The sequence below is a fragment of the Mauremys reevesii genome, linkage group 13 (genome assembly GCF_016161935.1).
Source record: "Mauremys reevesii isolate NIE-2019 linkage group 13, ASM1616193v1, whole genome shotgun sequence".
NCBI classification, from domain to species: domain Eukaryota; kingdom Metazoa; phylum Chordata; order Testudines; family Geoemydidae; genus Mauremys; species Mauremys reevesii.
Window position 1 is genome coordinate 5,814,677 of NC_052635.1, and position 15,429 is coordinate 5,830,105.

The following is a 15,429-nucleotide window of genomic DNA, read 5'->3' on the forward strand; positions in this document are numbered from 1 at the left end:
GATTTTGGGGAAGGACTGTGTCTCAATCCACATTCCCTGATTGAGTGGTGGCAGCTTACTAGATCTAAACTAGGATTTTAGTTTAGAGGGAAACCAAGTCGGGTCCCCATCTTTGAACCCACAAGCTCAAAGTGGGGGTGAGATCCCAGGACAAACCCACATGTATTTTGGCCAGGCTGGACACACAAGATATGCCAGTGAACAATCTTATTCTCCATCATCCCAGTCAGCAGCTAGGAGTGTGAGCGGTCTGGAGGGTAGAGTCGCAGAATGGGGATCCGGGCTGAGAGACATTTCCAGCCCTAATACTAACATGTTCTGACATCTTGCGGCAAGTCACTTCAGGGACACCGGTTAGAGAAAAGCAGAGGTATGGGAAGAAATATCCTTACAGCCCCAGGCAGGTGCAGGAGACTGGCCCAGGAGCCTGGTGAGTGCCCGGGCTGAGCCCCGGAAATCTGCCAGAGGCGGGCTTTGTGCAGCTGGTTGGCTGGCGCAGGGGAAGTGCTGGGTACGGCCCCAGGCAGGACACAAAGTTGGTGCCTGGGCAGAGAAAGATTCCAGCAGCAGAGGGACCAGCTTAGCATGGAACTGACTTTCCTTCTGCCTGTGCTGGGTGAGAGGCTTTCTTTCCAATCGCTCTCCTCTTCCTTCTTTCTTTCTTCCCAGAGTTCTCACTCCCTCTCTTCTCTTTTTCAGCCTCTCTCCACATTTTCCCCAGCCTGGTGTCACCCACAGGTAAAGGGACTGTATTGTACCCAGAGGTGCTGTATCTGCCCTGGAATATTTCCTCCCCTGGAGGTGGAGAAATGGGCAGGGGGATGGGGCCGACTGTATCTAGGTCGTACCGCTGTTCCTACTGGGTCCGTCTGTCCGGACGGAATCTCCCAGCCAGGAGGAGTGAGCCAGTGGCCATCAGCATGAGCGGTGAGCCCTGCCTGTCTGTAATACCCCTGGTAGCGGGGCCGCGGGGTTGCGGGGCTCCGACCGCGGAAGCTGGGCAGCCGCACTTGCCACTCTGGGGCCGGGGGACCGGGGCCGCGCGACTTGCTGCGCCGCGACCGTGGGAGCGGGACCGCGGGGTTGCGGGGCTCCGGCCGGGACCGCGGGGTTGCGGGGCTGTGGCCGGGAGAGCGGGGTTGCGGGGCTGTGGCCGGGAGAGCGGGGCTGCGGGACTTGCCGCGCTCGGCCGGGGGAGCGGGACCGTGGGATTGCGGGGCTCTGGCCGGGGTGGCGGGGCCGCGATGCTCTGGCCGGGAAAGCGGGGCTGCGGGGTTGAGGGGCTCCGGCAGGGAGAGCGGGGCTGCGAGGCTCTGGCCGGGAGGGCGGGGCTCCGGCCTGGAGAGCGGGGCTGCGGGTTTGCGGGACTTGCCCTTTGGCCGGGGGAGCGGGTCCGCAGGGTTGCGTGGTTCCGGTAGCGGGAGCAGGGCAGTCGCACTAGCCGCGCTCGGCTGGGAGAGCGGGGCTGCGGAGTTGCGGAGCTCCGGCCGGGGGAGCGAGTCCGCGGGACTTGCAGCGCTGCGACCAGGGGAGCGGGATCGCGAGGTTGCGGGGCTCTGGCCGGGGGAGCGGGACTGCGGGGTTGCAGGGCTTCGGCCGGCAGAGCGGGGCTGCGGGGCTTCGGCCGGGGTAGCGGGCGGCGGGAGTTGCCCCGCTGGGCCTGGGGAGCGGGACCGCGGGCTTGCGGGACTCCGGCCAGGAGACCGGGGCTGAGGTGTTGCGGCGCTCCGGCCGCGGTAGCGGGACCGCGGGACTTGCTGCTCTCCGGCCGGGGGACCGGGGCCGCGGGACTTGCCGCACTCGGCTGGGGGAGTGGGACCGCAGGGTTGTGGGGCTCCGGCCGGGGTAGCGAGGCCGTGGGATTTGCCCCGCTCGGCCTGGGGAGCGGGACCACGGGATTGCGGGACTCCGGCCAGGAGACCGGGGCTGAGGTGTTGCGGCGCTCCGGCCGCGGTAGCGGGACCGCGGGACTTGCTGCTCTCCGGCCTGGGGAGCGGAGCCGAAGGGTTGCGGGGGAGAGCGGGGCCGCGGGGTTGCCGCTCTGGGCCGGGGGAGCGGGGCCGCGGGGTTGCGGGGCTCTGGCCGGGGGAGCAGGGACAAAAGGCAAAAGCTGACATTAACATTGTTTCAGCCTGTGTGTTACTTGACATCGTGTGCTCATTGTCACCACAGAAGGGAAGGGCTCCGCATAGACGGCAATTTGCCTGGGCATCGGTAGAAAATGTTCAGTAAAATTTGCTTTAAAAATTAAACCTGGCGCTTTGTCATCTTGTGTTGTCATTTTTATTTCTTCATGTCCCACCTTCCAGCCTCAATTACCGACGTGTGCGCTTTTGCCATGTTGGGCATTTTGGAAAAAAGATTCATGTTTTATTTTTTCTTTCTGTGGGGAATTAGGAAGCTTGTGTGTGTTTTCACATGTTCAGGTTAGAAGATTTTTGAACAAAATCAAGTGTTTAAACATTTTAAATAAACAGTGAGTAAAAGGCGGTTGAGCCCCTTTTAAATCGTTTACAAAAGAAAGCGGATTCTCCCCTCGTGATCAAGGAAGGAAGAAAGGTCAGCGAAAAAGTTTGAAAACTTCAGGAAAGGAGAATGACAAGGAAAGAGTTTCAAAACTGCAAAAAAGGGAAAGGACAGAAAATGTTAAACCTGCAGGAAAGGAAGAAAAGGAAGAGGGTGAGTTTTAAATCAACCAGAAAGGAAATGTGAGAACACCAGGAAAGCCCTGCGGCCTGTCACACAGAGAGAGAAAATCAAGTGAGAGAAAACGTTTTAAAGCAGGAAGAAAGCTCTGCCCTGCCCCCCAGCCTGTTACAGGGTAAGTAAATGGCAGAGAGAGAAAAGCACCCCAAGGCTGGTCCCCATCCCCACACAAATGCCAGCAATTCGAGGAGCTGGCAGCCTCGGGGACCCACCGCCGCATGGCCGAGCCCAGCAGGACAGGTTTTCTAAAGCCATTGCCAGTTATGCCCGTATGCCAGATCAGTGAGGGACGCTAAGCTGCTGGGAGCTCAGCAATTCTCAGCAAGCATCGCGCCCTCCCGCCCTGTCCTCTGCATTTGAACCAAAACCTCAAACCTTGGGAATATTTTTTTCAAAATAAAAGCCACAAGGGCTATTTGGTAGGAACAGTTCTCTTGAATCACTCGCTGACTGCCGGTTCTGCGCATTCCCTCTGGGGCACCTGGCACTGGCCACTGTCAGAGACAGGGTACTGGGTTAGGTGGACCATGGGTCTGACCCCGGTCTGGCCGTTCTTATGAAAGTTTTGCCCAGGGTGCAAAAGCAACTCAAACTGCTTGAAAGACGTAAAGACTAGAAGAGCTGATCGCCCTTTGTACCGGAGAGAAAGGCCTGATTTATTTTTCAGAAGCTGGTAAACCGAGGAAAGTTTCTGCAGGCTTTTAAAACAAAGTCTGTTTGTAGCCGTCACCCAGGGCTTTCGAAGGGGGGAAAATAACCAAAATCCATGTTCTAGGGCAGCGGTTTTCAATGTGGGGCCCACGGACCCCTGGGTGTTTCCAGATTATTTTTTAAATTTCCAAAGTTTACCATGTAAACCAGGGCCTGGAGATAAACAAGATGTCGAGGCTCGTAGGGGAATATCGATCCATTTAAAAAAAAATTTTTAGTTAAACTGTTTTGTAGGTGGCCGATCTTTAGTTGTCCCACAGGTTCTGGCTTTTGTTTTTTTTTCTGGTGGGAGCTGCTCTCCATCCCCTCCCCCCATGTGAGTGGCAGGCAGGCTGTGGAGGGAAGAGGCTGAGTGGGGGTGGGCCTTGGAGCAGAGTAGGGGGGCAGGACCTCACAAGGAAGAGGCTAAGTGGGGGTGAAGTGTCAGGGGAAAGAGTCCAAGTGGGGACAGGGCCTTGGGGCAAAGCAGGGGGTGGGCCTTGGTCCAGATGCTGGGCCCATGAAAGATTCATGTAGCCCTGCAGGTGCTGAGGACCTCCTATTTTTCTTGGTGGATGCATGAGCCCCAGAGCATCCACAGAGTCGGCACCTATGAGTTGTTCTGCCGTTTCAGGGACAAATGTTTGTTACGCACTGTCAAGACTGATTCCCCACTCTGGCACCTCGAGTGCAGAAGGTGGTGACCGCAAGGACTCTAAACATTAATACTGGCCACTCCAAGCCGCTATTAAACTCCCAAGGTCCCAGCTTCTCTCTGACCTTGGGTGGGGAGATGCTGCTGCTACCCAAGTGCAAAAAGACCCTTGGGACCCAGGAAGGTGCACTTGGAAATTTCTTTCTGTGGGTACCTTCAAGCCCTTTAACCCCCGCTCTGGGGAAGAGCTGAGAAAGAAAACAAAGGAAATCAGCTGTTGCCACCAGCTAATTAAACATTTGCACAAACCTGGTAAGGACACAGAAATCCAGTCCTGTTCTTTAAAAGGGTAAAATTTTATTAAAAGCAAAAAGAAAGAAAATACATCTGAAACTTAGGCTTTTTGCTAGATCTTAAAAGAAACAACTGCAAGAATTAAGCATCAAGATAGCTCGCTTGAGGTTTAGCTTAAAGGTTACAAGCAAAACAAAAGCATTTGGAGTTAGCACAGAGGAGTCCACAAGCCAATACAAAATAAAGGAAAGAACCCTAATTGCATCTTCCTAGACATACCCTAATTTACTTACATATCAGGGGTTTGGGGTAAGCAATCTCCAGCTATGAGCTGATGGTTTTTCATACCTGGCTTAAAGCTTCTCACAGCATAACTTCTGCCCTGTTCCCCTCTTCTCCCCAGAACCACAATACACAGACAAGGAGTCTTTCCCCAAGTTCTAGCCTTCCCATTGGCTCTTTTGGTCAGGTGCCCACCCACTTCCTTTTACCTGTGGGTTTCTTAACCCATTCAGGTAGAGAACAGCTACTAACAGTGTTTTTATAGCTAACTGGCTGGCTGGGTGTCCATAAAAGGAAGTAACCCCTCCCCACCTTCATTTATCACATGCACAAACACTTCCCCAAGTCATGTGGCATTATTTTCTCCCCAGCCAGTGGAATACTAAATAAAATAAGACCAAGAGAAAGATGGGGGAAGATCGGAGATCTTTTGTAGCCCTACCTGCAAAGCCACAGTTACATTTTGTGGTTGTTTGTTTATTATTACAATCAAGGGACGCCAAAGAATTATTATATTATTTTGTTTCATATCTTGGATCTTCATTTTCTGTCTTTCCCAGCAGCTGCTGGGACCAGGGGCGGCTCTAGGCACCAGCAAACCAAGCTGGTGCCTAGGGCGGCCAAACCTAGGGGGCGGCAGGCTGGGCCGGTGGACCTGCCGCAGTCATGCCTGCGGGAGGTCCACCGGAGCCGCGGACGACCGGACCTGCCGCAGGCATGACTGCGGAGGGGGCGGTCGTCCCGCGGCTCGGCTGGACCTCCCGCAGGCATGACTGCGGCAGCTCAAGCGGAGCAGCCGGACCCGCGAACCGTCCGCAGCCGTGCCCGCGGGAGGTCCGCTGTTCCCGCGGCTCTGGTGGAGCTCCCGCAGTCATGCCTGCGGCAGGTCCGCTCGTCCCGGGGCTCCGGTGGACCTGCCGCGGGAGCTCAACCGGAGCCGCGGGAAGAGGGGACCCGCCGCGGGACCGAGGAAGGGCGGCGCAGCACACCGCGCTGCCTGGGGCAGCCTAATTTCTAGAGCCGCCCCTGGCTGGGATGTATGATCCCCACCCCTCACACGCACACAAACACAGAGCAGGGCTCACCCCCTCCAGTAGGGGGTGGCAGGGACACACACACACACACACACACTGAGCAGTGCATTGCCCCTCCATCACCATCATGTTTCCTCTCCACAGCCCAATCAATCATCCCCGCCCACTGCCTCAGTTTCCCCATCTGACAAATGGTGTTCAGAATCTCCACCTTCCATGAGGGGCATTGTGATGCTTAACATTTGCTTTGAATATTCTGGTGGTCTCTTCCCTGGTCATGTGCTTTAGAGCCCTGTGCAGCACCGGGAATGCAACACAAAATATATTTTAGCCTGCTGCTGTAATCTTCCATATCCTATCACTGCCGTTGAATCCACTGCTGATGTGTGAGCTGCTTCTAAACTGAAAGAAAGAAAGAAAGAAAGAAAGAAAGAAAGAAAGAAAGAAAGAAAGAAAGAAAGAAAGAAAGAAAGTGATCTTTCTTCTCCTTTTCCAGATCCCATCTGCCACTCATTTCCAAGCTGTATGAATTCCTGTAAATTCCCCTCCCTTCCTGCTTCATAATTACAGTTTACTCCAACCCACTTCACTCTGTCTCATTGATGGACCTGGTATTTGTGTGCTCTCTCACACGGTTTGTGTCATATCCTCCACATTGCCAGCAGATGGGGTGATTCTCCCCCAAATTTGACCGGCCAATTCCTTCGCTCATAGATTCATACAGTACAATGCAAGAAGGGACCATTGTGGTCACCTACTCTGACCTCCTGGATAATACAGACCTTAGGGCTTTCCCAAAATAAGTCCTAGAGTGGATCTTTTAGAAAAATATCCAACCAGTCAAGTCCAGCAAGGTCCACCGTCATCTCTTATAAAACTCTTGGCTGCAAGTTATCTGGATTTGCTGATTTAAAAATATCTAACTTTAGTAGCTTCTGTTTAACACCCTCCAGAGATACTAGTGGAATGGAAAGAGTGTCATCATCATCAGAGGAGGAGACTATATCATCTGTATTGTGATAGACCCAGGCCAGTTGGGTACAGCAGAATAGCAGAAGGCAGATATACTGGCCACTGGATTAATAGTTTTCTGTTCCCTGACTGACCAGAGCAGGGGCTGCTCCCAGCTAATGAGAACACCTGACTCTAATTAAGGCCCTGCTGATACTATACAAAGGGCTCACTCCAGTCAGGCAGAGGAGAGCCAGGGAGCCAGAGGAGAGGAAGTGCGGCTGAAGGGCTGGTTACTGAAGACACCCTCAAACCATCGGTAAGGGCGCCCTAAGGTAAGGGTGAAGAAGGGAGAAGCAGGAGAGCTGTGGGGAAGTGGCCCAGGGAAATGTAGCAACTCTGGCAGTGAAAGGTTGGCTGCCAACAGCTGCTACCATTAGAGTCTCTGGGCTGGAGCCCGGAGTAGAGGGCAAGCCCAGGTTCCCCCCAACCCACCACTAGAGGAACAGCTCCTAGAAGGGGACGTCAGGTCCCTGTCAGGACAGGAGGCTGAACGGAGACAGTGGGAGTTCTCTCACCACCCTCCTTGCAGCCTATGATGAAAAGGGCTCAGTAGACTGTAACTCTGGCCCTAGAGAGAGACGGGCTACGTGGAGGGTCACAGTGAGCCACTGAGGCTAGCATAAACCGCCTAGAAGCGCAGGACCCACGGGAGCAAGGTCAGAGCTCTGCCACAGTATATATACAGAAGAGCAGCCTTTTCTGCATTACTATTGATAATTCTACCATTTCAATCTAGTAATGGCCCAATAACATTGTCAGGTTGCTTTTTGTTCCTAATATACTTAAAACCCTCCTTCTTATTGTCCTTAACGCTGCTGGCCATAGATTTCTCCTTGTGTTCCTTTTGCTTCCCTTGTCAATTTTCTATATTTCCTAGTTTCTGTTTTATATTTATTACTATCAGTTTCCCTTTCTTCCATTTGTAATATAGCTGCCTTCACTTTCCCTCTAAACCAGGTCAGGTTTTTAACCAATATGGCTGCCTTATAGATTGGCTGGGCATCTGTTCCATTAACTTCAGTGGAGCTAGTGTCAATCGGCCACAGCGACATTGGAGTTCATGGGCCAGATCTCAGCTGGTGCCAATGAGCTATTCCTCAGATGTTGACTGTGTTTGTTGGTTGTCGAAAATTCTCTGTCGCCCTGTGTGTGCATCAGATAGAGGTACTAGTCCAGTGATCACAGAAAAAGTATTGGGAGCCAGGACTCCTGGGTTCTATCCTAGCCCAGGAAGGGGAATGGGGTCCATTGGGTTACAGCAAGTGGCTAGGATCCAGGATTCCTGAATTTTATCCTGGCTCTGGGAGGGGAGTGAGTATGACAGAATACGCCCCTGTAGTCACATCCTACACACTGTTGTAATAATCTTTGTACAAAGCATGCCTTGTGTCATAAATAAACAGATCAGGGTTAAGGTCTCTTTTACCTGGAAAGGGTTAACAAGCTCAGTAACCTGAGAAACACCTGACCAGAGGACCAATCAAGGGACAGGATAATTTCAAATCTCTGTGGAGGGAAGCCTTTGTCTGTGTTCTTTGTGTAAGTGTTCGTGCTCTCTTTTTGGATTTAAAAGAGACCAGTCATGTCTCCAAGTTCTCCTGGAGTAGTTTCTACTATTTAATAGTGAGTATTAATTAGAAAGGCAAATTAGTCTTTTGAGTTGCTTTCTATATTTGCAATTGTGTGTTTGCTAAAGGAAATTCTTTATTTCTGTTTGCTGTTACTTTGCTTTTACTGAAAAAGAAAGGAGGGGGGATTCTCTCCAGAGATTAATAAGTTTAGACCCTGTATTGTTCCATTTGGTTACAGAGACAGTGACTTTTTCTTTTTATTCTTTAATAAATTCTTTTCTTTTCTTTGGACTTGGTTAATTCCTTCTCTTGTGGAAATTCAGGGGAAGGGGATGGGGGAAGAGAGAGTTCCTCCTGGGTTTGATTCAAGCAGTTTGAATCAGGTATCTCTTTCCAGGACTAGGGAAGGGGAGGGGGAGGGAAGTCCCTCTTTGTGTTGAGTCAAGGATTTGACTCGGTGTATATCTCTCCAGAGTGGCTAGGAGAGAGAGAGGGGGGAAGTGGGCTGCTTCCCTGTGTGTAGAGATTCAGGGACATTAAATCTGTGTTCCCCAGGGAAAGTTGGGGGAACAGGCAGTGTGTCAGACACTTAAATCTGACTGGTGGCAGCGTAGTAGATCTAAACTAGGATTTTAGTTTAGAAGAAGAATTCATGCAGGTCCCCACATTGGAACCCAACAGCTCCAAGTGGGGGTGAGACCTATGACACCTTGTAAGGTATCATTTGAAAACTCATAATTGGCTGGTCATTATTGTCCTGGTAAACTATGTGTGGCACCATTGTATGTGACATTACAAGATTAACACATGCTCCAAACCCCACAGCTCTGCCCAAGCAGATCTGTCCCAACCAAAGGAAAGAACGTGTGCTTTCCTTAATTTGCTTTTAAGCAGTAAACAGAGTCATCAGGGAAAACAGAATTTCAAACTGGTAAAAAAAACATCAGGGAACATCCTTCCAAAGAGACTCTTTGGCTCCTGGGTCTCAGCTGGAAACATTTTCAAGAGCGGGACTGAAACTATCAAAAGGAAGGACAAACACCCCAAGACACCCCTCTCTCTCTCTCTCCCTGTCCACCTCATTCTCTGCACCTGAGAAGACAAGGTAACAGCTGTTGGACTCTGGGGGAGGGGTCCTGATGTGATCTGCTGGAGCACAAGGTGAGAAAGTTTGCTTTGCAACTCTGGTAGTTTCTTAAGCAGATACTAGGAAGCATTTTATCTGTATTTTTCTTGTAACAATTTCTGACTTTGATGCTTCATTGCTTGTAGTCTCTTGAAATTTGTCTCACTGTAATTAATAAACTTGTTCTACTGTTTTATCTAATCCAGTGTTGAAGTGTCTAGGTAAGTGTGGTGGTGTTGCCATGAACTGTGACCGTATAGCTCATTGTTGCAATCAGGATCCTATGGTTGCACCCGGTCTTGTACAGAGGAGGTCAAGTGGGGTGTCTATGGAAAGGTTGTAGTTTGCTGGTTATGGTTATGTTGGCTGTATATGTGGGGGCTGGAGCAGCAGCCCCAAGTGACTGATACCTCTGGGATTGGGCCAGAGACTGAGCTGGGGTAAATGCACCTTAGATGAGTTACAGTGTATTACACCCGCTGGGGATCTGGCTCCCTTGACTCCAGTGGAACTACGGCCCATTGACACCACCTGGGGATCTTGCTCGTTCACGGCGATGACTCTGAAACCAGCCCCCAGCTCCAGCTGTGTCCTTGGGGAGTGTTTTGAACTAACATTTGGAGGTTCTGCTGCGACACAGGGAGCTTTTGCACAGAAAGGGAATGACGGGGCTGGGAAGAGTTTCCAGTCCCCAAACCCTGACCCCGTGTAATGGGTATTGACCCCGCACTGGCACTAAGAGGGGTAACCGGACCTGGAGGGTAGGCCTGGCCCAGCTGGAGATGGAGCTCAGCTGGGCAGTGAGCAGAAAGGGAGGTGGCCCAGACAAGATGGGGGCTGTGAGGAGAAGCTCCCCCATTTCTCTCTGGTCACTGGAGGCTGGAGGGCAGGTCTGGAGAGAAGCAGCTGTGCAGAGAGCCCAGAGAGGGGCTGGGAAAAGGACCCGAAGGAAAGCCAAGGTAGGAAGGAGGCCGGGAGGCAGCTGGGAGGTGTCTGGGAGAACAGATCTTAGCTGCTCAGCACAGCACCATGGGTTTGGGTTCCCTCTTGGCCACTGGAACCGGTGGGCGAGATCCCCCGGCACAAAAAGGAAAAGCACTGCTGAGTTTGGGGGAGGGTATCTGGATAGAAAGTTCTAGTCGGCATTGGTCTGTGCAAGAGCCAGATGACAACCCTGCAGAAGCTGGCGAGCGATGAAGGGGCTGCGTGGGCTGGGGACGGAGGGAGGCTGGGCAGAGATGGAGAATTATGTTGATTTGAGTTTAATTTACTGGACGCTGTTTATCCCCTAGGAGAGAGCTGGTCCTGAATTGGCACTCTCAGTTGGGTCCCGCCAGAACCGCATCGTCACAGGCTTTGCTCTCCAGTTCCATGCTCTGAGTCTTGTGAGTTTCAAGCCTTCATACCGTGTGAGGCAGAGATTTCGATTAACCCAGTGACAAAGAGCTTTAGGGATTTTCTTTGTCTTCCCTTGCACGGCCCATAAACACCATGGATGTAATTTTCCAGGCTTTGTGGGAATTTTTCAGTAGGAAAAAGTATTAAAGAGAACAGAAATCATAGTGGGCTGGAAAGAATGTTAACTGAAGGTGGAGTAACTGTGTCATTCCCATCTCCAACCCACTGGATTCCACTTCCCTCCCAGAGCCTGGACTAGAACAGAGCGTTTCTGACTCTGAGCTCCCCTCTGCTCAAACCCATGAGACTCCACACCACTCCCAGAGTCTGGAATAGAACCCAGGAGACCTGGTTGCCAGTCCCCCTGCTGGCTGCCTCAAAAGAACACATGGGAGGACCAGAAGACAACTCTTCATTCGGTCAAACCAATGGAGTGTCTCAGAGATGGAGGGTGCCAGAGAATGTCACTGTTCTCCTGCAGCCCCTGTGGGCTCTGCCTGCGGGCCTCTTGAAATCCCTGGAAGATAGTAGCACAAGGAGCAATGAAGGGTCACTAACTCATGGGGCTCTGTCATAGGTTTATTCCCCACTTTGAACTTTAGCATTCACAAGATGGGGACCTGCATGGACTCCTCTAAACTAAAATCCTAGTTTAGATCTGGTTCTCGCTGCCACCAGTCAAGTTTTAAGTGTCTGACACACTCCCTGTTCCCCCAAAAACTTCCCCTGGGGAACACAGATCCAAACACCTTGTATCAAACAAAGAGGGATTCACTTTTCCCCCCCCCCCTCTCCTAGTGCTTAGGAGAGATACCTTGATTCAAACTCCTTGAATCAAACAAGGAGGGATTCCCTATCCCCCCTCCCTTTTCCCTAGTCCTTGGGAAAAAATCAATCAAGTTCCAAAAGGAAAAGATTTTATTAAAAGAAAGAAAGAAAGTACACTATCTCTGTAATACCAGGATGGAAAAATATCACAGGGTCTGACTTATAAACCTGGAGAGACTTCCCCCCTCCCTCCTCCTCAGAATAATCAGTAACAGCAAACAGAAATAAAGATATTCCTTCAGCAAACACACAATTGCAAATGTAGAAATCAAATTATAAGACTAGTCCGCCTTTCTAATACTCACTAGACTGAATAGAAGAAAATACTTCAGGAAACTTGGAGAACTTGAAGGATATGATTGGCCTCTCTTAAATCCAAAAAGAGACTAACTCCAAACAAAGGACACAGACAAAGCCTTCCCTCCACAGAGATTTGAAATTATCTTGTCCCTTGATTGGTCCTCTGGTCAGGTGTTCAACAGGTTACTGAGCTTGTTAACCCTTTACAGGTAAAAGAGACCTTAACCCTGATCTGTTTATTTATGACAGGCTCCATTTCCCACAATGTTCTGTCTTGTGAGCTGTGATCCACTCCAGTCTCTCATGCTCAGCAAGATTGGGTGACCCCAGCCATGTGCACTGTATTGCGTTGGGGGTGCCATGGCACAGGGAGAAAGGGGATCAGTAGGGGGCGTGCTCCCCTGGCAGGCAGTGCTGGCTGCCATGCCCTGTGCGGTGCTAGGGGGCGCTGTGCTTCAGGAAGGGGCGTGAGTGTCTCCTTAGGGTGCGTCGTGCTGCTGGACTTGTCACCCCTGGAAGGTGTGCACACAAGCTAATGACATGCAAAGTTGTTAAATACCCACTGGCTCGTCACATGTGTAATTCTTGTCCCCAAAATTCCCACCTCCTCTTCCACCAAGCACAGAAATCTCGCTCTGCTGAGCTCATGGATTAAGGTCTGTGCCTTTTTACAACAGTTCCAGTGTCCTACACTGTGGGGATTGGATGGGTCAGTGTTGGCTGGGATCGCTGCTCACTGATAGGGTGGAAAAGCCGCTATGCCCCACAGCTGGGGGCTGAATGGAAGCACTGGGTGTCACATTTTGGGGTTTGATTCAAAGCCACCTGCCCACTAGACTAGAGAAGGAGGGTAGACTGCCTCCATTCCCGGCTAAACCCTGGGGATTATTTTGCCCCATAACCGTGGGTTCGCCCTAGCTAGAGATCCAGCCGATGAGGAGGCCTTCTGTCTCTAGGTGGATTACGGCGAACTTCTGGTGTTATTGCACCCGAAAGCACTAGGGGCTCAGGGTCCGCAGCACGAACGGGTGAGGAGGTGGTATCAGCTCGTGCTGGGCAAAGGGGTATCTCAGCCGCCGGCAGTAATGGAGGAGAACAGTCAGGAACAGGTGACTCGTGATTCGGTGCCTCACCAGAAGAGGTGAAGTCAGACCCCTCAACTGCAGATGGGTCCTGAGGACTGGCATGACCTGGCAACAGCTGATCTACATGTCGCCTCCAGGTAACATTCTCTGCAGTCTGGACTGTGTAGGAAACAGGTCCTGTTTGAGTGATGACTGTGGCTGGGACCCATTTAGCTCTGGAAGTATAATTCCGAGCCAAAACTGGCTGTCCCGGGCTAAAGGTTCGGTCTTTTGCTCTGGGTGCCCGTCTGATGACTTGATATTGCTGCTGATGTTGCACAGTTTGTCGGGGTTCAGAAGGTTTCAGCAGATCAAAGCAAGTGCGCAGCTGTCGTCCCAACATTAGAAAGGCTGGGGATGCCTGGGTCGTAGCATGAGGGGTGTTTCTGTAGGAAAGTAAGAAGATATCAAGACGCTTTTGAATGGAGTGTTGTCCCCTTGCTGATTTCAAAGCGTTTTTCATTGTCTGCACAAATCTTTCAGCTAATCCGTTGGTGCACGGATGATATGGTGCTGACGTGATGTGGTGTATCCCATTTGCCTTCATAAAATTTTGAAACTCCTGAGAAACGAACTGCAGTCCGTTGTCACTCACAAGTTGTTCTGGCAGACCAAAACGACTAAAGAGTCCTCGTAGTTTTTGGATAGTACTCTCTGCAGAAGTGGACTGCATTATAGAGACTTCTGGCCATTTAGAATGGGCATCTATTGCCACCAAGAACATGCTTCCTTCAAGGGGGCCAGCAAAGTCAACGTGAATACGTTGCCACGGGTTTTCAGGCCAGTCCCATGGGTGTAGGGGTGCCCACTGGGGTGCATTCCTCACACCTTGACATGACATACAAGCTTTTGCCTTCTCTTCAATAGCGCTGTCCAATCCAGGCCACCAAAAATAGCTTCGTGCAATTTCCTTCATGCGCACTATTCCACAGTGACCGGAATGTAGCTGTTCTAACATCTGTGATCTCAGTGGTGGTGGAATAATGACACGTCTCCCCCACAACAAACAACCAGATTGGACCGATAACTCCATCCGTTTGGACATGTAGGGAACAAGGTCGGATGAGACCGGAGAGGTTTGTCGAGATTTTCCATGCATCACCAGGTCCATAACTTGGGACAATACTGGGTCAACGCGAGTTGCTTTCTTTATCTGAGTAGCAGTGATGGGTGTATTCTCTACCTGTTCAAAGTAGAAGATTTCCTTTTGGGCGCTATCTTGATGTTTGACCGGCAAAGGCAACCTCGAGAGGCCATCTGCATTGCCGTGCAGAGTGGATTTCCGATATTTAATTTCATATGTGTGTGCTGAAAGTAACAATGCCCAACGTTGCATACGACTAGCAGCTAATGGGGGAATGCCTGTGTAGGGTCCAAAATTGACGTCAGAGGTCGATGGTCTGTAAGAAGAGTAAACTTTCGCCCAAAGAGGTACTGATGAAACTTCCGAATTCCAAAAACAATTCCTAATGCCTCCCGTTCGATTTGGGCGTAGTTAGTTTCTGCTTTGCTTAGAGTGCGTGAAGCAAAGCAATAGGTCTCTCTTCTCCCGAAGGCATAATGTGTGACACGACTGCTCCCACTCCATAAGGGAGGCATCGCAGGCCAATTGCAGGGTAAGGATGGATCAAAGTGCGTTAGAACTTCAGAATTTAACAATGCATCCTTAGCTTTGTTAAATGCAACATCACAGGCTTCAGTCCACTTCCAGGCCTTGTTCTGCCCAAGGAGCTCGTGAAGTGGTTTTAGCAGTGTGGCTAACTGTGAGATGAACTTTCCATAATAGTTCAGTAGTCCTAGAAACGAGCGCAGCTGGCTTACATTTCGTGGTGGGGGAGCCTCCACAATAGCTTTAACTTTTGCAGGGGCCTTATGAAGACCTGCAGAATCGATGATGTGTCCCAAATATTCAACAGAGGGCTTGAAGAATTCACACTTGTCTTTGCGAACTCGTAGGCCATACTCTTCCAATCTTTGTAGGGTAGCCTCTAAATTCTTTAAGTGATCCTCTTCATTTCTTCCAGTGACCAGGATGTCATCCAGATAGCACTGAACTCCTGACAAGCCACACAAGATCTGGTCCATAGCTCTCTGGAACAGGGCGGAGCCGATGTTATTCGAAGGGTAGGCGACAGTATCGATAAAGCCCCTTATGAGTCACAATAGTCAACAGCTCTTGGGACATTTCATCGACGTGCATCTGTAAATATGCTTGACTCAGATCAATCTTACTGAACTTTTGTCCCCCAGCCAGGCCTGCGAAGAGGTCATCGATGCGGGGAAGCGGGTATTGCTCTGCACACAACACTGGGTTGACAGTGACTTTAAAATCACCGCAAATCCGGAGAGAGCCATCTTTCTTCACTATTGGAACGATAGGAGTGGCCCATGAGCTATGGGTAACTGG